General features: G+C 42.8%; 1 protein-coding gene across 1 annotated transcript in view; it reads left to right on the plus strand.

Annotated features, from left to right (window-relative positions):
- The first annotated feature begins 3398 nt into the window (after positions 1-3398).
- Positions 3399-23848, plus strand: part of LOC106578647 (disks large-associated protein 1) — a 208055-nt gene continuing 187605 nt past the window's right edge. Inside the window, exon 1 of the mRNA XM_014157684.3 lies at positions 3399-3485. The gene's annotated coding sequence lies outside the window, so the exon portion shown is untranslated. The remainder of the gene's footprint in view (positions 3486-23848) is intronic.

The raw sequence follows: 23848 nt of genomic DNA on the forward strand, positions 1-23848 counted from the left end.
GTATGGGGGGTGGAGGGATGCAGATTCTAAGCCTTTGTCTCATAAAGTTAGCCCCTGACCACCCCCTTCTCCTTCTAACACCAGTTTGCATAGAAGTAGCTGCATCTCAAATAGCACCTTATAAAGTGCACCTCTGGTCAAAAGTAGTGCACTATACACTGAGTGTACAAGACATTAGGAACTCTTTCCATGACATAGACTGACCGGGTGAATCCAGGTGAAAGCTATGATCCTTTATTGATGTCACCTGTTAAATCCACTTCAATCAGTGTAGATGGGGAGAAGGCAGGTTAAAGAAAGATTTTTAAGCCTTGAGACAAGTGAGACATGGATTGTGTATGTGTGCCATTCAGAGAATGAATTGTGTCATGACATGACTACCATTAATGGGATGACTGTTATTTTATCAAATCAATTAACTATGTTTAGTTATTACGTGATTCAATTAATCACGTAACAATTAACTCATGAGTTGCGCAGTGGTCTAAGCCACTGCATCTCAGTGCTTGAGGCGTCACTAAAGACACCCTGGTTCGAATCCAGGCTGTGTCACAACCGGCCATGATTGGGAGTCCCATAGGGCAGTGCACAATTGGCCCAGGGTCTTTTTAATTATTATTACCTCATATCAGTCTCATTCTGAACGTTGTTGACTTTAAATCTGCACAAACCCTAGTCTAAATGATTATTCAGCGATACACAAACTGGCTTAATTACTTATTTACTAACTAACTAAATAATCACACAGAATTACGTAAACACACACAGTATAGGTTGAATTGATTACTAACATAATGCAATGAAAAGTCCCTAGTGGACTAACCCGATATGACGGCTGGATACACAATGAAAGGGGTGGGGAAAGAAAGAGCGGGAGAAGGAGAGACAAAGGAATTCAACTATTGTACATACAGTTGAATAATTGCACCCTAACAAATCGCTCATTAGGATTTAGAAATGCAACAAATATTTACGCTTAGATGTCTTTGTCTGTCGTCTCTCTGTTGAAACCCCTCGATCCGTCTGTGACGAATAGTTTGACAGAAAGTCTAAGTTTCTGATTGTCCACCAGAGGTAATATTAGGGAAAGGGGGATACCTAGTCAGTTGTACAACAGAATGCCTTCAACTGAAATGTGTCTTCCACATTTAACCCAGCCCCTCTGAATCAATGTCCTTAGTAGTTGTAGTAGTAAGCTTTCTTTGTTCTGGAAGTGTTCGTTAGACTGGATACATCAGGCGTTCCAATGGTCGTTTGATTGGGAAATGTTCTTCTTTTCTCGTCACGTTACATGCAAAGCTGCAGCCAGTGCCTGTCTATGCCTAGTCTTCTTCTCTGTTGAGTTTCAGAGGGTCTTACCATTTCATAACATTCAGCTCGGTCACGCTGCACGTATACTGGTCTAGTAGTTTTAAACCATTTTACACGCCAGTAGCAACCCAGCAATGTACTGGTCTTGTAGTTTTTAAACCATTTCGTAAAGTGTGAACAAAATTCTCACGTTCTCTGGTCTCAATGGTTGATTATTCAGAGCACAGCTAGGACCCCTTTACACACCGGCGGCAACCCGGCATGTTTTGGTCTAATGTAAATTTCGTTAGCAGTCCTTTTATGCCCTCGCCTTGGAGGGCGGTTCCATCACGTTGCCACAATGTCTGTGCTCACGTAGGCGTGGTTACTGACTTGCCAAAAGTGTATATGAAAAACAATGATCTCATTTAGAAGGCTAAAATAATGTTTCATCTTCTCACAAATAGTTTCATATTTAACCATATAAGTTCCACAACATTTAGATGAAAATCTGAAAAACTGGGACGTATAAATTTGTAGAGTTACTGTTATTTTAGGTATACCATCCTTAATGATATCACAAAACAACAACTGATTTAACATGATTATTGTTTGGATCCCCACCAACAAAAGATTGAAGTGCCTTTGAACAAAGTATGGTAGTGGGTGCCAGGCTTACCGGTTTGTGTCAAGAACTACAACTCTGCTGGGCTTTTCACACTCAAAAGTTTCCTGTGTGTATCAGGAATGGTCCACCAACCAAAGGACATCCAGCCAACTTGACACAACTTTAGGAAGCATTGGAGTCAACATGGGCAAGCATCCCTTTGGAATGCTTTCAACACATTGTAGAGTCCATGCGCTGACAAATTGAGGCTGTTCTGAGGGCAAAAGGGGGTGCAACTTAATATTAGGAATGTGTTCCCAATGTTTTGCACACTCAGTGTAAGCCCCCCGCCCACTCAGCCTGTTTTTTCAAACTTCCTGGTAGTTAGCTATGCGAGAAAAAGTACATTACAAAGTGACTATTCAGGACCTTTAAACAGATTGGAATAGTTTATACAAATGTATGTTATTTATATTTGAGTAGTATAAGATTGATTAATCAATGCAAAAACATATATTGAAATCAATCTCAACTAGAGCATGCTGGGAAATATGATAATGATGGTTGTGGTTTTGGTTCAACTCTGGTTATTAAAATTAACACTAGAGTTATTTCACGCCCTGAGTGTTAATTTAACTTTTGAATCAACACTAGAAATGTTACTCTGAAAAACCATACCAGTTAACACTGGTCAATTTGCTGTATGCTATGAAAGGGACAGATCTACAGGTTTCCATACATTTCAAAAACCTTTTAGAATTCTGAAGAACTGTAGATGCCATGTCAAGAACACTACACTTAACTCAAAGGTTCTATATTGGGCAAGAGTTCTCCAATGAACCTTAACAGCTGAGGAAGAACCATTTAGGAACTATTTTTTTAGTGTAGGGAATAGAGACTGAGACTAAGAGCAGTTCCTCAAAGAGACCCCAGGACCCCACATGTGACTATATTTCAAGGAGCAGAAATAGGCTTAAATTGAAATGCTTGCTCTTATCTTCTCCGTTTTTGGGGGGAGGATGGATTCGGTGCATGTTTCCTCTTTCATGCTATTTCTCACAGCTTCCCAAAGGACTACGTTTGGGATGAGAACTAAGACAGTGCAGCTTTGAATTTTCGCCAAAACAAACTTTTCTTAGCCGAACACGTAACAGTATTGAATGTCTCTTCAACCAATAATTTCTGGTTTGAGAGTCTCTTATTAATTTTTTTATTTTACCTTTATTTAACTAGGCAAGTCAGTTAAGAACACATTTTTATTTTCAATGACAGCCTAGGAACAGTGGGTTAACTGCCTTGTTCAGGGGCATAACGACAGATTTGTACCTTGTCAGCTCGGGGATTCGAACTTGCAACCTTTGTTACTAGCCCAATGCTCTAACCACTAATGCTCTAACCACCCTGCCGCCTAATTGAGCACTTTGCCTTACAACAAGCTTATTTAATTGTTTTGTTTTTGGTTAAATATCAACATCGTTTTTCTCTATCCTGTTCTGTTTTTAGTAAAGACCTGTAGTTGCATGGAGGACAACAGGTGTGGATTTAAGGACCGGTGAGTCATGATGTTGAAGAGGAGACAATAAAGTGGGTGAGTTAATTTATACTTGCTTTATAACTGTATTGCAATCCCCAGGGCTACATTTTTGCAGGCAAGAAAAAAGATACACGTTCTCATCTGAAGGCTGGGCTGCAGTACTGATACCTTATAGCATACTGTCTTCCTATGAACAACTTACATATTCTGTACACACATGTTTTGACTGGGTCACACCGATTCTATTAACACCGTTGGTATATTAGCCATGATCTGGTCTGTCCAGGCTGCGTCTGACTGTCATCATTATTCACACCAACACACGTGTTTTTTTTTTATTCAACTTTGACCTTTCTGACTGAACATTGCATGTGATGGCCACAACCTTGCCATAACCCCCAGTGAGAGTCAATTAGTCATGACACGCATGGACAGAATCTCACTGGAGTGTGGGAGTCTGTCAGGCAGAGATGGAGGGAGGGATGGAGGGAGAGAGAATGAGAGGGGGGGAAGAATAAAGGATAGGAGTCAGACAGGGAGTGGGAGGCAGAGATGGATAGAGGGATAAAAGAGAGGGAGAGAGACTGGGGGAAAGAGTGAGATTGGGGCTGAATCATCCATGCGCTCTTTGTGTCTGTCGTCTCAGCAGCTCTCCAGTAGCCATGACCTTTTTCTACACGGTTCAGAACATTTAATGATATTTGGTGGCACAACAGATGTTGGACCCGAGATTATAAGAGTTTAAACTCCAAAGAAAGATGGAAAAGTGTTTGTTTGGAGATAAAAAGTGCTGAACTTGTTTACTCTCTGCCAGCCATATTCAAACCAACTCTCGCTATGCTCCGAGAGATTGAGAAGAGATACAACAAAAAGTCACATTTAAGTGCTCAATTCTATGTGTTGTAGACTGTCACATATGCCAAACTTGCCACCTGCTATCATGAAAGAGGACCGCAATGGAAATAAGTTGTATGCTTTTTGGGTTTATCCTCAATGATTCTTAATCAAGTACATAACTTTGGATGTGTACCTAGTTTTAAATGATCAAATAAACTAAACTAGAGAAATACATATTTACGTGTGGAACTTCCAAGGCCTATGTGTACTGTATGCAGTGCTTGAATTGGACCGGTACACTCTTAGAAAGAAAGGGTTCCAAAATGGTTATTTGGGGAGGGATAGTGTTCAACCAAGAAACATTTTGATCAGAAGAACCCTTTTAGGAATACAATGGTTATTTTTAAGGCAATGGTTTCTACCTTGAACCTATAACATCCTAAGAACCATTTTTGGAAGAAAGGGTTATTTGATGACTCTGGAAGGCAAGAAGGATTCTTTGTAGGCAAGAAGGGTTCTACAAAGAACCATATACAATACTTCCCAGCATGCTCTGTTGCAGGGAGATGTTCAGAAATGTTTGTTTTAGTGTAATATGTGTTTTTGCATGTACATTGATTGAGTGATTAATTTTTTGCTACACAAAGATAAATAACATTCAGTTTTCTAAACTAATCCAATCTATTAGTAATTGGGTGTATTGTACCAACTGGTTGTTCCAGTCTAGAGGATTGAGGTTGTCTCGGTATTCCATCTTCCCTACCCTGGCTGAATGCAGGTTGTGGGTGATTAAGAATTCCACTTGTAGGCTAGTCTTACTCTGTCTGGATTCCAAAAGAAATCCCTTTACAAGCCAGCATAATGTGACTTGCAGGACTGACTTGGCCTGTAAACCAGGAGATTCTTAACACCATTATGTTAGAGTATAACTATGCCCTCAAAGAAAGGCCTTATGATATATGTTTATTTATTTTATTTATTTCACATTTATTTAACCAGGTAGGCAAGTTGAGAACAAGTTCTCATTTACAATTGCGACCTGGCCAAGATAAAGCAAAGCAGTTCGACACATACAACAACACAGAGTTACACATGGAGTAAAACAAACATACAGTCAATAATACAGTAGAAAAATAAGTCTATATTCAATGTGAGCAAATGAGGTGAGATAAGGGAGGTAAAGGCAAAAAAGGCCATGGTGGCAAAGTAAATACAATATAGCAAGTAAAACACTGGAATGGTAGATTTGTAGTGGAAGAAAGTGCAAAGTAGAAATAGAAATAATGGGGTGCAAAGGAGCAAAATAAATAAATAAATACAGTAGGGGAAGAGGTTGTTGTTTGGGCTAAATTATAGATGGGCTATGTACAGGTGCAGTGATCTGTGAGCTGCTCTGACAGCTGGTGCTTAAAGCTAGTGGGGGAGAGAAGTGTTTCCAGTTTCAGAGATTTTTGTAGTTCGTTCCAGTCATTGGCAGCAGAGAACTGGAAGGAGAGACGGCCAAAGGAGGAATTGGCTTTGGGGGTGACCAGAGAGATATACCTGCTGGAGCGCGTGCTACAGGTGGGTGCTGCTATGGTGACCAGTGAGCAGAGATAAAGCGGGACTTTACCTAGCAGGGTCTTGTAGATGACCTGGAGCCAGTGGGTTTGGTGATGAGTATGAAGCGAGGGCCAGCCAACGAGAGTGTACAGATCGCAGTGGTGGGTAGTATATGGGGCTTTGGTGACAAAACGGATGGCACTGTGATAGACTGCATCCAGTTTATTGAGTAGGGTATTGGAGGCTATTTTGTAAATGACATCGCCGAAGTCTAGGATCGGTAGGATGGTCAGTTTTACGAGGGTATGTTTGACAGCATGAGTGAAGGATGCTTTGTTGCGAAATAGGAAGCCAATTCTAGATTTAACTTTGGATTGGAGATGTTTGATGTGAGTCTGGAAGGAGAGCTTACAGTCTAACCAGACACCTAGGTATTTGTAGTTGTCCACATATTCTAAGTCAGAACCGTCCAGAGTAGTGATGCTGGACGGGTGGGCAGGTGCAGGCAGCGATCGGTTGAAGAGCATGCATTTAGTTTTACATGTATTTAAGAGCAGTTGGAGGCCACGGAAGGAGAGTTGTATGGCATTGAAGCTCGTCTGGAGGGTTGTTAACACAGTCTCCAAAGAAGGGCCAGAAGTATACAGAATGGTGTCGTCTGCGTAGAGGTGGATCAGAGACTCACCAGCAGCAAGAGCGACATCATTGATGTATACCGAGAAAAGAGTCGGTCCAAGAATTGAACCCTGTGGCACCCCCATAGAGACGACCAGAGGCCCGGACAACAGGCCATCCGATTTGACACATTGAACTCTATCAGTGAAGTAGTTGGTGAACCAGGTGAGGCAATCATTTGAGAAACCAAGGCTATTGAGTCTGCCGATGAGGATGTGGTGATTGACAGAGTCGAAAGCCTTAGCCAGGTCAATGAATACGGCAGCACAGTATTGTTTCTTATCGACGGCGGTTACGATATCGTTTAGGACCTTGAGCGTGGCTGAGGTGCACCAATGACCAGCTCTGAAACCAGATTGCATAGCGGAGAAGGTGCGGTGGGATTCCAAATGGTCGGTAATCTGTTTGTTGACTTGGCTTTTGAAGACCTTAGAAAGGCAGGGTAGGATAGATATTGGTCTGTAGCAGTTTGGGTTAAGAGTGTCCCCTCCTTTGAAGAGGGGGATGACAGCAGCTGCTTTCCAATCTTTGGGAATCTCAGACGACACAAAAGAGAGGTTGAACAGGCTAGTAATAGGGGTTGCAACAATTTCGGCAGATAATTTTAGAAAGGGTCCAGATTGTCTAGCCCGGCTGATTTGTAGGGGTCCAGATTTTGCACCTCTTTCAGAACATCAGCTGACTGGATTTGGGAGAAGGATAAATGGGGAAGGCTTGGGTGAGTAGCTGTGGGGAGTGCAGTGCTGTTGACCTCGGTAGGGGTAGCCAAGTGGAAAGCATGGCCAGCCGTAGAAAAATGCCTATTGAAATTCTCAATTATAGTGGATTTATCGGAGGTGACAGAGTTTCCTATCCTCAGTGCAGTGGGCAGCTGGGAGGATGTGTTCTTATTCTCCATGGACTTTAGTGTCCCAGAACTTTTTTGAGTTTGTGTTGCAGGAAGCAAATTTCTGCTTGAAAAAGCTAGCCTTGGCTTTTCTAACTGCCTGTGTGTAACGGCTGTCGTATAGAGGGGACCAAGCCGCAGCGTGTTGAGTGCTCATAATGACGTATATTAACCTCTCTAGGGTATGTGGGACGAAATCGTCCCACCTACTCAACAGCCAGTGGAATCCCGTGGCGCATTATTCAAATACCTTAGAAATGCTATTACTTCAATTTCTCAAACATATGACTATTTTACAGCATTTTAAAGACAAGACTCTCGTTAATCTAACCACACTGTCCGATTTCAAAAAGGCTTTACAACGAAAGCAAAACATTAGATTATGTCAGCAGAGAACCCAGCCAGAAATAATCAGACACCCATTTTTCAAGGTTGCATATAATGTCACAAAAACCAAAACCACAGCTAAATGCAGCACTAACCTTTGATGATCTTCATCAGATGACACTCCTAGGACATTATGTTATCCTGTTAGGGCTAGGGGGCAGTATTGACACGGCTGGATAAAAAACATACCCGATTTAATCTGGTTACCACTCCTACCCAGTAACTAGAATATGCATATACTTATTACATATGGATAGAAAACACCCTAAATTTTCTAAAACTGTTTGAATGGTGTCTGTGAGTATAACAGAACTCAAATGGCAGGTCAAAACCTGAGAGATTCCTTTACAGGAAGTGGCCTGTCTGACCATTTCTTGAACTTCTTTTCCATCTCTATCATTTACTAAGGATCTCTGCTCTAACGTGACACTTCCCACGTCGTCCATAGGCGCTCAGAGCCCGGGAAAAAACAGAATGTCGTCATTCCAGCCCCAGGCTGAAACACATTATCGCCTTTCTCAAGTGGCCGATCAAGGGACTCTGGGCTTATGCGCGTGACCCGACCGCCCCCGCCTTTGGGATTTTTTCCTCTGTTTGCCGAAAAGGAGATTCCCTGTCGGAATATTATCGCTTTTCTACGAGAAAAATGGCGTAAAAATAGATTTTAAACAGCGGTTGACATGCTTCGAAGTACGGTAATGGAATATTTAGAATTTTATTGTCACGAATTGCGCCATGCGCACGACACTTCTTTACTATTTCGGATAGTGTCTTGAACGCACGAACAAAACGCCGCTATTCGGATATAACGATGGATTATTTTGGACCAAAACAACATTTGTTATTGAAGTAGCAGTCCTGGGTGTGCATTCTGACGAAGACAACAAAAGGTAATCAAACTTTTATAATAGTAAATATGATTATGGTGAGTGCTAAACTTGCCGGGTGTCTAAATAGCGAGCCCGTGATGCCTGGGCTATGTATTTAGAATATTGCAAAATGTGCTTTCACCAAAAAGCTATTTTAAAATCGAACATATCGAGTGCATAGAGGTGGTCTGTATCTATAATTCTTAAAATAATTGTTATGCTTTTTGTGAACGTTTATCGTGAGTAATTTAGTAAAATGTTAGCGAATTCCCCGGAAGTTTGCGGGGGGTATGCTAGTTCTGAACGTCACATGCTAATGTAAAAAGCTGGTTTTTGATATAAATATGAACTTGATTGAACAAAACATGCATGTATTGTATAACATAATGTCCTAGGGTTGTCATCTGATGAAGATCATCAAAGGTGAGTGCTGCATTTAGCTGTCTTCTGGGTTTTGGTGACATTATATGCTGGCTTGAAAAATGGGTGTCTGATTATTTCTGGCTTGGTACTCTGCTGACATAATCTAATGTTTTGCTTTCGTTGTAAAGCCTTTTTGAAATCGGACAGTGTGGTTAGATTAACGAGAGTCTTGTCTTTAAATAGCTGTAAAATAGTCATATGTTTGAGAAATTGAAGTAATAGGATTTTTAAGGTTTTGAAAATCGCGCCACAGGCTGCCAGTGGCTGTTACGTAGGCGGGACGAATTCGTCCCGCCTAGCCCAGAGAGGTTATACAATACATGCATGTTTTGTTCAATCAAGTTCATATTTATATCAAAAACCAGCTTTTTACATTAGCATGTGACGTTCAGAACTAGCATACCCACCGCAAATTTCCGGTGAATTTACTAAATTACTCACGATAAACGTTCACAAAAAACATAACAATTATTTAAAGAATTATAGATACAGAACTCCTTTATGCAATCGCGGTGTCCGATTTTAAAATAGCTTTTCGGCAAAAGCACATTTTGCAATATTCTGAGTAGATAGCTCGCCATCACGGGCTAGCTATTTTGACACCCACCAAGTTTGGCACTCAAACTCAGATTTACTATAAGAAAAATAGGATTATCTTTGCTGTTCTTCGTCAGAATGCACTCCCAGGACTTCTACTTCAATAACAAATGTTGGTTTGGTTCCAAATAATCCATAGTTATATCCAAATAGCGGCGTTTTGTTGTGCGTTCAAGACACTATCCGAAGGGTAATGAAGGGTGGGTAACGAAGGGTAGCGAAGGGTTTCGTGACAAAACATTTCTAAATATTCCATTACCGTACTTCAAAGCTAGTCAAACGCTGTTTAAAATCAATTTTTATGCGATTTTTCTCGTAAAAAAGTGACAATATTCCACCCGGGAGACGTCCTTTCCGTTCAAAGACTCAAAATCTAAAATGGACTCTTCACGTGCATGCGCGCACCCGTCTCATTGTTCTCAGATCGACCACTATCCAAATGCGCTACTGTTTTTCAGCCATGGGCTGCAAAGTCATCATTCAACGTTCTGGCGCCTTCTGAGAGCCTATGGGAGCCTTAGGACGTGTCACGTTACAGCAGAGATCCTTTGTTTTCAATAAAGAGAGTGTAGAAGGCAAAGAAATGGTCAGAATCTTCTCAGGTTTTTGCCTGCCATATGAGTTCTGTTATACTCACAGACACCATTCAAACAGTTTTAGAAACTTTAGGGTGTTTTCTATCCAAATCAAACAATTATATGCATATTCTAGTTTCTGGACAGTAGTAATAACCAGATTAAATCGGGTATGTTTTTTATCCGGCCGTGCAAATACTGCCCCCTATCCCAAACAGGTTAAACTCTGAACACTAAAGAAAATAACAAAGAGAAAAACGATCAGCTAACAGTTCTGTCAGGTATTAACATCTACACAGAACACAACTAAACAGAAATCAACTGCCCACAAACACAATAGAAAAAAACCCAATTTAAATATAATCTCCAATTAGAGACAACGCGAACCAGCTGCCTCTAATTCGAGATCATCCCAAAAAACGGCAACATAGAAATAGAAAACTAAAACTAAACATAGATATAGAAAACATAGTAAAAACACCCCCTGTCACGCCCTGACCTACTCTACTATAGAAAATGACATCTTACTAGGGTCAGGACGTGACAGTACCCCACCCCCCCCCAAAGGTGCAGACTCCGAATGCAACATAAAACAACAAATGAACCCACAAAACAAAAGGGAGGGTAGGGAGGGTGATAATTGTCTATGGCGGCTCTAGTGCAGTACCCAGAACCTTACTATCCAGCAGATCCTCCAGCAGCGGAGGTGGCTCTGGTTCGGGGCGTAACCCCTGCTCTGCCCGCAGATCCCTCTGCTTCTGTAACACCGGACCGTGGATTGTCATCGGAGGAACCGGACTGTAGATCATCGCCGGAGGCTCTGGACTGCAGGCCGTCACTAAAGACCCTGGGCTGGGGAGCGTCGCCGGAGGCTCCGGGCTGGGGAGCTCCGGACTGGGGAGCGTCGCTGGAGGCTCCGGACTGGAGAGCATCATTGTAGGTTCCGGACTAGGGACCGTTACTGCAGCCTCCATGCCATTGATCATCAATACCGTTTCTGTGCCATGGATCATCACTGGAGGCTTCGTGCCATGGATCATCCCTACAGGCTTCTTGCCATGGATTATCCCTACAGGCGCCGGACCATGGATAATCCCTACAGGCTTCTTGCCATGGATTATCCCTACAGGCTCCGGGCAATGGATTACATTAGGAGGCTTCGTGCCATGGAACATCCCTACAGGCTCCAGGCCATGGATCATCACTGGAGGCTTCGTGCCATGGATCATCTCTACAGGCTTCGGACCATAGATTATCACTGGAGGCTTTTCTGGTGGAGCTGGAACTGGTCTCACCGGACTGGAGAGACGCACTGAGGACCGGGTGCTCAGAGCAGGCACCACCCAGTACGTCCTCAGGCAGAGGACGAACTGGGCTATGGAGGCGCACTGGAGGGAGAGTGTGAGGAGCAGGCACAGGACGTACTGGGCTATGGAGGCGCACTGGAGGGAGAGTGCAAGAGGCAGGCACATGCTCACCACAATAAGCACGGGGAGTTCACTCAGGTCTCACCCCTGGCCCAGCCAAACTATCCGTGTGCCCCCCCAAAAACATTTTTTGGGGTCTGCCTCTTGTTCTTCCCCGGTAGGCTACGATACCTGTCTATTACCTGGCCCCAAGTCCAGTTTGTCCTTTCGGTCCACTCCTTCATCGACCAGGTATCCATCTCTACCCGGGAACGCCGCTTGATCCAATCGTGGTGGATAGTTCTGTAACGGCTGTCCCATAGAGGGGACCAAGGCGCAGCGTGTTGAGTGCTCATAATGACGTTTATTAAACTCAGAACACTAAAGAAAATAACAAAGAGAAAAACGATCAGCTAACAGTTCTGTCAGGTATTAGTCTACATAGAACACAACTAAACAGAAATCAACTGCCCACAAACACAATAGAAAAAAACCCAACTTAAATATGATCTCCAAATAGAGAGAACGCGAACCAGCTGCCTCTAATTGGAGATCTTCCCAAAAAACGCCAACATAGAAATAGAAAACTAGAACTAAACATAGAAATAGAAAACATCGAAAAACCACCAAAAACACCCCCTGTCACGCCCTGACCTACTCTACTATAGAAAATGACATCTTACTAGGGTCAGGACGTGACACTGTGTATATTGGTTTCTAACTTCCTTGAAAAGTTGCATATCACAGGGGCTGTTCAATGCTATTGCAGAACGCCACAGGATGTTTTTGTGTTGGTTAAGGGCAGTCAGGTCTGGAGAGAACCAAGGGCTATATCTGTTCCTGGTTCTACATTTCTTGAATGGGGCATGCTTATTTAAGATGGTGAGGAAGGCATTTAAAAAAAATAACCAGACATCCTCTACTGACGGGATGAGGTCAATATCCTTCCAGGATACCCGGGCCAGGTCGCTTAGAAAGGCTTGCTCGCTGAAATGTTTCAGGGAGCGTTTGACAGTGATGAGTGGAGGTCATTTGACCGCTGACCCATTATGGATGCAGGCAATGAGGCAGTGATCGCTGAGATCTTGGTTGAAAACAGCAGAGGTGTAATTAGAGGGCAAGTTGGTTAGGATGATATCTATGATCAACATCAAGGCGGTGACCCGATCCTGTAGGTTCATGCTCTACAACATTCGCAGAGTACGACCCTGCCTCACACAGAAAGCGGCGCAGGTCCTAATCCAGGCACTTGTCATCTCCCGTCTAGATTACTGCAACTCGCTGTTGGCTGGGCTCCCTGCCTGTGCCATTAAACCCCTACAACTCATCCAGAACGCTGCAGCCCGTCTGGTGTTCAACCTTCCCAAGTTCTCTCACGTCACCCCGCTCCTCCGCTCTCTCCACTGGCTTCCAGTTGAAGCTCGCATCCGCTACAAGACCATGGTGATTGCCTACGGAGCTGTGAAGGGAACGGCACCTCCATACCTTCAGGCTCTGATCAGGCCCTACACCCAAACAAGGGCACTGCGTTCATCCACCTCTGGCCTGCTGGCCCCCCTACCTCTGAGGAAGCACAGTTCCCGCTCAGCCCAGTCAAGACTGTTCGCTGCTCTGGCACCCCAATGGTGGAACAAGCTCCCTCACGACGCCAGGACAGCGGAGTCAATCACCACCTTCCGGAGACACCTGAAACCCCACCTCTTTAAGGAATACCTAGGATAGGATAAAGTAATCCTTCTAACCCCCCCTTAAAAGATTTAGATGCACTATTGTAAAGTGGTTGTTCCACTGGATATCATAAGGTGAATGCACCAATTTGTAAGTCGCTCTGGATAAGAGTGTCTGCTAAATGACTTAAATGTAATGTAAATGTATGAGGGTGCCCGTGTTGACGGCTTTGGGGTGGTACCTGGTAGGTTCACTGATAACATGTGTGAGATTGAGGGCATCAAGCTTAGATTGTTGGATGGCTGGGGTGTTAAGCATGTCCCAGTTTAGTTCACCTAGCAGCATGAGCTCTGAAGATAGATGGGGGGGGCAATCAGTTCACATATGGTGTCCAGAGCACAGCTGGGGGCAGACGGTGGTCTATAGCAGGCGGCAACGGTGAGAACTCTGCAGGCTATCTCTGCGGTAGATTGCAACACTGCCCCCTTTGGCCATTCTATCTTGTCTGAAAATGTTGTAGTTAGGGATGAAGATTTCAGAGTTCTTGGTGGACTTCCTAAGCCAGGATTCAGACACGGCTAGGACATCTGGGTTGGCAGAGTGTTTTATTCACTGCTTTAGCACAAACTTAGGGAGGAGGCTTCTAATGTTAACATGCATGAAACCAAAACTATTACGGTTACAGAAGTCATCAAAAGAGAGCGCCTGGGGAATAGGAGTTGAGATAGGCACTGCAGGGCCTGGATTCACCTCTACATCACCAGAGGAACAGAGGAGGAGTAGGATAAGGGTGCGGCTAAAAGCTATGAGAATTGGTCGTCTATGACGTCCGGAATAGAGAGTAAAAGGAGCAGGTTTCTGGGGGCGATAAAATAGCTTCAAGGTATAATGTACAGACAAAGGTATGGTAGGATGTGAATACAGTGGAGGTAAACCTAGGCATTGAGTGATGAAGAGAGAGATATTGTCTCTAGAAACATCATTGAAACCAGAAGATGTCATAGCATGTGTGGGTGGTGGAACTGAAAGGTTGGATAAGGTAAAATGAGCAGGGCTAGAGGCTCTACAGTGAAATAAGCCAATAAACACTAATCAGAACAGCAGTGGACAAGGCATATTGACATTAAGGAGAGGCATGCTTAGCCGAGTGATCATAAGGGTCCAGTGAGATTCAGACAGCTAGCCGGGCCATAGGTAGCAAGCTGGCAGAAGATGGAGGGAGGTCTGTTTTTAGCCACCTCGTGCATTTCCGGGGGACCAGTCCAATTGGCAAAACAGTTATAGTGGCCCAAGAAAATTGTCCGATAGACCTATTCAGATAGCAGCCGATAAGAAAGCTAACGATTAGCGGGTCGCAGATGGGCGTTCAGGTTACGTCGCGACGGAGGGGCCAGTTGGATAACTCCCTCGGGCAGATAACGTCAGTAGTCCAGTCGTGAAGGCCCGATGGGTCTCCGCATCGGCAGTAAAACCGGTCCGGATAGGTGATTGTAGCCCAGGAGTGGCTGATTGAACTCTTCAGCTGGCTAGCTCCGGAATAATTGATGTTAGCTCCGGGACCGACATTAGCCAATAGTCACTCGGGTAGCAGCTAGCTAGCTGCAAGATCCAGGTGTAAATGTCCAGAGCCTGCGGTAGAAATCCGGGGATATGGAGAGGAAATAGGTCTGGTATGCTCTGTTCTGAGTCGCGCTTTACAAAACTGGCGATAGCAGTTTGGCTAACCTCTGGCTAGCTTCTGTTGTGGATTTCAGATTTGAGGTAAATAATACTTTTTTTTTTTAATTGGTGAGGCGCAGATTGCAGGAGAGTGTTTTGAGGTTGAGTTTTTAGAAAAAAATATATAAAAAGATATGCGAAGAAAAGATATATATATATATACACACACACGGGACACAACAAGAGGAGGACAAAGGACGTCTGACTGCTATGCCATCTTGGAATGTAATGTCATGTGTAATGCATATGTAATGCGTTGTCATAGAAATGTAAATATAAAGGCTAATGAGGCTGGTGGAACTGCTCATAGAGGGTTCTAGGAAGAACCCTCCAAAGATAAAAGGGTTCTCGCTAGACGGTTCTATGAAGAACCTTTTGATTATAAAAAGGTTATTTGAAGAACCCTACATATAGGGTTCTAGATAGATCCTCTGCAAAGGGTTCCACCCAGCACCAAAAAGGATTCCACTATAGGGACAAACCAAAGAACCCTCTATGGTTCTACTCAGCACCTTTTTTTTAACAGACATAGTACCGTCACTTCAAATGTTCTAACTCTTGAGTCCTGGCACCTTCTTTAGAATCTGCCTTAAAAATATGATGAGTACTGGCACCCGAAATGAGCATTTATTTCAGTCCACTTCAAGCACTCTGTGAGTGTGTGAGTTGATGTGCATGATAATGCTGTAATCCAATGGGGTTTGCTGTGAGGCTTAAAACAGCTTTTTGGTAGCTAGCTGGAGAGTTCAGTGGGTTCAAAGAGTTAGAGTAGAGAACATAGCTGCCACCAGAACAGACCTAAAACAGCCTTTGGCAACATTTTAAATGGCACCCTATTCCATTTATAGTGCATTACTTTTGACCAGGGTAGTGCAGACGAATATGTGCACTATAAAGGGAATATGATGCCATTTGGGACACCCAGATAACATTTTAGGCTAGCAACAGGACTCTGGAGGAGGGGAGAGTTACTGTTGTGTAGTTGGTTGTTAGTGTTCCTATGTCAGATATAGGTACAATTCTGTTTGGATGCACTTTGTGTAACAAAGTATTGGCCAATATTTCAACTGTCAGATTTTTTTTTTCAATCCGAGCCTGTTATTTTGAGTGATGTTAAAACCTTAATTAAGACTACAGCGCACTAGATTTACTGGTAATTACTGATAATATGTTTAAATCAGGCTTCATCCAGTGGCCGGCTGCGTCGTTGCAATCCATTTTATAAACTCTTTACCACGTCACGTCAAAGGGGCGGGCCTTAGAAAAGCTGATCTCCTGGTTGACTCACTCATGACAAAGATCACTAGATTCTTATCGAGCAGGCGGTTCTAAATATAGAACTTTCATAGCTGTACGTTTAAGAATGCAACCTACACACTTCCTTAAACCTAAAACAATTAAAGAAGTCATTTTGTGTGGAAGTAAAAAACGTTTGTTTTTATGTCGGAGACAGATGCTTAGCACATCAATAGAACCAAGAAAAACTGCCCTTTTCACAGCACACCTCCCCTTGTCGGTAAGGTGAACAATGCTGTATAAATGGCCATAATGTTGATTAAATGTTCACAAATGTCATGATATTTTGGGTAAAGTAATGTTTTGGGTAGAAGTTCCTACATTATTCAAAATATTGCCCTCTTGCTAGATTGATGAATGTACAAATGGCTGTCAGCACAAGTGGATTTATTAAAAGTTGGAATATGTGTGACAAATCGGAAATAACAATATGAATTCAAATGAATTTTACAAACATGGCGTCAATACTATTAAAATATTGTAGATATGTTCCACTGCATTAAGAATGTGAACACTAGTGGTGCGTGGCTCAGCTGTTTGTTCACACGCTCCAACCTGCAATTGCTAATAACCCATCTGCAATCGCCCGACTATATGTGATAAAGTGAAAATCTGAGGACGGCACCTGACCCTAACCCATTTATATGAAAAAATCCACTCCAGCGTTGTCTTGGCTGTGTGCTTAGGGTCATTGTCATGTTGGAAGGTGAACCTCCGCCCCAGGCTGAGGTCCTGAGCGTTCTGGAGTAGGTTTTCATCAAAGATTTCTCTGTACTTTGCTCCGTTTATCTATCTCTCGATCCTGACTAGTCTCCCAGTCCCTGCCGCTGAAAAACATCCCCACAGCATGATGCTGCCGTAGAGATGGTTCACTGTAGGGATGGTGCCAGGTTTCCTCCAGACATGACACTTGGCGTTCAGGCCAAAGAGTTCAATCTTGGTTTCATCAGACCAGAGAATCTTGTTTCTCCTGGTCTGCGAGTTCTTTAGGTGCTTTTTTGGCAAACTCCAAGCGGGCTGTCATGTGCCTTTTACTGAGGAGTGGCATCTGTTTGGCAACTCTACCGTAAAGGCCTGATTGGTGGAGTGCTGCAGAGATGGTTGCGCTTCTGGAAGGTTCTCCCATCTCCACAGAGGAAGTCTGGAGCTCTGTCAGAGTGACTATCGGCTTCTTGGTCAACTCCCTGACCAAGGCCCTTCTCCCAGCTCAGTTTTGAGATTTCAGTTTGGTTTGGATGCATATTTTATGTGGTTGAAATACTCTCAGCTTTTATGATGTTGATAAAGATATAACCTCTAAAGACGTTCCCTAACCACACATTCATTTTCTCAAGATACTGAAAGAAATAAATCATATTTCGAGTTAATATGTCAAAATGTCAAAATGTATATTTGGTGGATCATTTTACTGCAAGAACTACTGAATTCTGCAGGAGTTAATATTATATTAGGCTAAGTGAGAGGTTAGTACAGTTCTCTTGATGCGCCAAATTAGAGGGCCACGTATTGTGATTGTCAAATTTGTACAGCGCCTCACAATCATCACACACAACATCTTTCCCTAACATTAGGCTACTATTCTGGCCCTCCCTTCTCTTTATTTTCAGATCACCATTTTGCAGCTTTTCTCCAATTGCATTAAACTCCGACATTGTCCTGTTTGCATCAGTGGATTAACATATAACATTTCTGCCCAAGTTCCCAAAAGCATTCGGCAATTGTCATGTATTTGGTGCATGCACAGTTAGGCCCTAAAGCGTAGGCTTACGTACTAACAGCAGATAAAAATAATGAAAGAAAAACATCAATGTAGCCTATAGATATGAATTGCTAACAAATTATACATTTATGGATTTTTAATACATTGTTTTCTCTTTATTCAACCCGCCCCCCACACACCTGTCCTTCTTCCACACAATATTTCATGACCCTAAACCTGACTGCCCCTCAGATATAACCACGGGGACTGTGGGTTATGAATCAACCCGTGCATCATTAGTCCTCACATCATTGTCATTGCACACAGTCTGATTTAAAGTTCACGAACAGTCAAAATCATGGTTTTCATGAAATTGGATGATATTTGAAGGAAACTCGATCAAAGTATGATGCCAAAGTATAAAAAATGACTGTTGCTTCTACACTGACGTTTTGATTATGAATTTACTGGTCCCCTCCCCCATGTCAAACACTTGGATTCATTATTAAGGGGACATGGTGATATCACCTGAACCCTCATTTTAATACGTCAATGGTAATATGATATTCACTTACCTAATTTAAATAAGCACCGCCTTGTAGAGGGGCATGGTTTATATATGGTTCCGTTAATGTTGATGATGTGGTTGTTAATGACAGGAAGCACATGGCTGAGCTCTTTAATCACCACTTCATTAAGTCAGAATTCCTATTTGACTCAGCCATGCCTCCTTGCCCGTCCAACATTTCCTCATCTCCCATCCCTTCTAATGTGACTATCCCCGATGCTTCTCCCTCTTTTTCCCCCCTGCTCCAGTACAAAGTTTCTCCCTGCAGGCGGTCACTGAGTCCGAGGTGCTAAAGGAGCTCCTGAAACTTGACCTCAAAAAACCATCTGGGTCAGATGGTTTAGACCCTTTCTACTTTAAGGTTTCTGCCCCTATAATCGCCAAGCCTATCTCTGACCTTTTTCTCCATTCTGGGGAGGTTCCCATTGCTTGGAAGGCAGCAGATATCTACTGCAGACCTCATCCTCCACATACAACACCCATTCTGCCAGTCACATTCTGCTAAAGGTCCCCAAAGCACACACATCCCTGGGCCGTTCGTCTTTTCAGTTCGCTCCAGCTAGCGACTGGAACAAGCTGTAACAAACACTCAAACTGGACAGTTTTATCTCAATCTCTTCATTCAAAGACTCAATCATGGAACTCTTACTGACAGCTGTGGCTGCTTTGTGTGATGTATTGTTGTCTCTACCTCCTTGCCCTCTGTGCTGTTGTCTGTGCCCAATAATGTTTGTACCATGTTATGTGCTGCTACCATGTTGTGTTGCTACCATGTTGTTGTCATGCTGTGTTGCTACCATGCTGTGTTATGTGTTGCTGCCTTGGTGGCAAATCTGATGGCCAAATGGTAAAAAACATCTAGCCGCTCGAGGGCATCCTTACTTGACAATCTATAAATTATGTCTCTGTAATCTAGCAATGGTAGGATGTTGTTGTCTTAGGTCTCTCTTTATTTAGTGTTGTGTTGTCTCTCTTGTCGTGATTTGTGTTTTGTCCTATATTTATATTTTATTATTAATCCCAGCCCCCGTCCCCGCAGGAGGCCTTTTGCCTTTTGGTATGTCATCATTGTAAATAAGAGTTTGTTCTTGACTGACTTGCCTAGTTAAATAAAGGTTAAATTAAATTAAATATAGCTACTCTACTGGTGCCAAAATGTGCCTGTAGGGCATCAGCAAATATAATTAAAAGTTTCCCTTATTAATCTATGGCAAAGATACTTATATGTTTCCCCTTTCATCTGTGTCTGGTGTTAGCTAGTTACTGGCTAGCTAGGTCTTCTACCAGCATGGAATAAGAGGGGGGAAGGGTTTTTCAAAACTCAGACGCAGTTGTCAAGTCAACACAACCGTCACTGCTGTGAACCGCATCACAAGAGACATGCCAAATGGGAGACATATACATTTTTTTGTAATAGCATTAAGGTAATTTCAATGTTGTTGAGTTACTTTGGGTATCTCCAAATTTGCTTGAGATGAAACATTGCTAACTGCAAGTTGCTTGACATAGGCGTTTTAAAGAGCTCAGTCAAGGTGAGCTTATGAATATAAGACGGGATGGGGAAACAAAGCTTCCTGAAAAGCTTTGAACAACACGTTGCACACAAGTGGTACCTGCTGGTCAAAATTATTTAGAAGAGTCAAATTATTGTAGATGACGTTGCACACGCCGTAACGCATGTGCAGGGTAGCCTTTTTGTCTTCTATCAAACCAATACCAAACCAATCAAGTGGTTGTTCGTCAAAACGAAGCATCGGACATCATCAATCACATGCTTCTGATAGAGTGATAGAAGCATCGGCACCCTGCTTCGAAGCAAACTGCTTAGCGATTTCGATGCATGCCTCGGAGGTCCGGTATCAAATGTAACATCACTAAATATAAGCTCCCCGCCCACGCAGCATGTATTTTCAAACTTCCTGGTAGTTATTCATGAGAGACACAATCCTTTTCAGAACAACTGTTCAGGACCTTTAACGTGCTTCTGATGAGATCTTGATGTGGTCCTGTGCAAAACACTGCCAAAATATCGGTGTCCTTTCCAATAGAAGCAAATTAAGCATAGTAAGCAGAACATTTTCGTTAGGGAATGCCTTATCTGTTAAGTGCGCATGTGCAATAACTCTCTACCTTCTTGCCCTTTGTGCTGTTGTCTGTGCCCAATAATGTTTGTACCATGTTTTGCGCTGCTACCATGTTGTGTTGCTACCATGTTGTCGTTATGCTGTGTTGCTACCATGCTGTGTTGTTATGTGTTGCTGCCTTGGTGGCAAATCTGATGGCCAAATGGTAAAAAACATCTAGCCGCTCGAGAGCATCCTTACTTGACAATCTATAAATTATGTCTCTGTAATCTAGCAATGGTAGGATGTTGTTGTCTTAGGTCTCTCTTTATGTAGGGTTGTGTTGTCTCTCTTGTTGTGATTTGTGTTTTTTCCTATATTTATGTTTTATTATTAATCCCAGCCCCCATCTCTGCAGGAGCCTTTTGCCTTTTGGTATGCCGTCATTGTAATTAAGAGTTTGTTCTTGACTGACTTGCCTAGTTAAATAAATATTAAATATATCTACTCTACTGGTGCCAAAATCTGCCTCTGGGGCATCAGCAAATATAATTAAAAGTTTACCTTATTAATCTATGGCAAAGATACTTATATGTTTCCCCTTTCATCTGTGTCTGGTGTTAGCTAGTTACAGGCTAGCTAGGTCTTCCGCCAGCATGGAATAAAAGGGGGGGGGGGGTTTCAAAACTCAGATGCAGTTGTCAAGTTAACACAACCATCAGTTCTGCTGTGAATTGCATCACTAGAGACATTCCTTATCTGTTATGTGCGCATGTGCAATAACTCTATTTGCCCTTGCACTCCTAACAATGCAATTAGAAAACTTTGGCAAAGGGTCAAGTCTACAAAACTCAGTGCACTCTGTTCGTAACAGATTGTAGTTTTGGGAACATAAAACTGTATTGAGATTGAATGTATCATTGATGATAAAAGTTGCAGAATGTCATGCCAAGTTTCATCAAGCTCCATCTTCCACTTCCCGCTACTGGACTTCCTATCATCACCATATTTGGTGGGGAATGGAAGTTCTTATGGATTCTTCAGATTTTAACATCCTGAGAGACATCTGGCTCTTACTTCGATCTGTGACACTGCGGCTGCGACATCAAACGGCAGCTGCCATGTGTGTTGGTGCATATTAGAGCGTGAATGGGAGCGTAATTATGCCTGGTCAGCTGGAGCACGCTCAGAACTGGTACTGGCAATCGGAACACAGCTGTGTGCATCACAAAGGGCTCTAGTCAAAAGTAGTGCACTATACAGGGAATAGGTTGCCATTTGGGATGTAGACAAGAACAGAAAAGAGCAGATGACCGGGGTTCAGGAAGGGAAGAGAGGAGAGGAGAGACAGGCTGATGTGAGGTCAGTGACTGGACAGCTAGCTGGACATTACACACACCAGTAGCCACGTGCAGGAGATATGATGGATCATCCCTCATGCTTATCTCAGAACTTTTCTTACATGCTGTTTGTCATTGATCAGTCGCTTCAGGATTCTGTGATTTTGTGATCACTTTTTTTTATTTTTATAAATCAACAATTCTGTAACGGTTGTCGTCGGGAATGGAGGACCAAAACGCAGCAGGAATGTGGATGCTCATCATGATATTTATTTTAAATAAAGTGAACACCAAAAAAAAAAAAAACAAAGCACTCACAAACAACAAAACACTCTTGTCATGCTCACACACGCAAAACAAGAAACAATCTCCCACAACACTACACCAAACAATTACCCATATATAGGACTCTCAATCAGAGGCAACGAGAAAGCACCTGCCTCCAATTGAGAGTCCAACCCCCCATTAACCTACACATAGAAATACCACAAACCAGAAATAACATAGAAATACAAAACATAGAACATAGACCAAAACCTGGAAATAATAAATCAAACACCCTAGTACATACATCACCACCCCGAAACACATAAACAAAATATCCTCTGCCACGTCCTGACCAAACTACAATAACAAATAACCCTTATACTGGTCAGGACGTGACAAATTCCCTGCATATTATATTCCCGCATAAAAATCACAACTTTATCCCATAAAATAGACCCATCACCGCAGTACAAAGGAGGGCTCGCAATTTCAACCAATCACCGCACATTTACTGCATAATATGGTTCAATCAAGCAACAGGTCAACAAACATATTGCCATGCAAAATGTTTGAATTGCTGCAGCAAATCCAAGCATTTTAACCAGCAAATATCACACAAAAATCCCAACAAAGTCCTGGAGGGACTGATTGATACTGAAACAGTGACTAGTTGTAAAGAGTGTAGTGAGGGTGTCCATCTGGCCTGTTATGCCTAGACTTTAGCTGTGTCCCAAAGGCACCCTACTGCATATACAGTGCATTCTGAAGGTATTCAGACCCCTTGATATTTTGTTACAGCCTTATTCAAAAACTGATTATTTAATCAGTTTTTTCCCCCCTCATCAATCTACACACAATACCCCATAATGACAAAGCAAAAACCAATTTTTTTCAATTTTAGCAAATGTATAAAAAAAAACGGAAATATCACATTTACATAAATATTCAGACCCTTTACTCAGTACTTTATTGAGGCACCTTTGGCAGCAATTACAGCCTCGAGTCTTCTTGGGTATTACGCTACAAGCTTGGCACACCTGTATTTGAGGAGTTTCTCCCTTCTCTGCATATCCTTTCAAGCTCTGTCAGGTTGGATGGGGAGTGCGCTGCACAGCTATTTTCAGGTCTCTCCAGAGATGTTTGATCAGGTTCAAGTATGGGCTCTGGCTGGGCCACTCAAGGACATTCAGAGACTTGTCCCAAAGCCACTCCTGCATTGTTTTGGCTGTGTGTTTAGGGTTGTTGTCCAGTTGGATGGTGAACCTTCGCCCCAATCTGAGGTCATGAGCTCTCTTAAGCAGGTTTTCATCAAGGAACTCTCTGTACTTTGCTCCATTCATCTTTCCCTCGATCCTGACTAGTCTCCCAGTCCCTGCTGCTGAAAAACATCCGCACAGCATGATGCTGCCACCGCCATGCTTCACCGTAGGGATGATATTGGCCAGATGATGAGCGGTGCCAGGTTTCCTTAAAAGATATAGCTTGGCATTCAGGACAAAGAGTTCAGTCTTGGTTTCATCAGACCAGAGACTCTTGTTTCTCATGGTCTGAGAGTCCTTTAGGTGCCTTTTGGAAAACTCCAAGCAGAGTGGCATCCGTT

This window comes from Salmo salar, chromosome 19 (genome assembly GCF_965601325.2).
Source record: "Salmo salar chromosome 19, fSalSal1, whole genome shotgun sequence".
NCBI classification, from domain to species: Eukaryota; Metazoa; Chordata; class Actinopteri; order Salmoniformes; family Salmonidae; genus Salmo; species Salmo salar.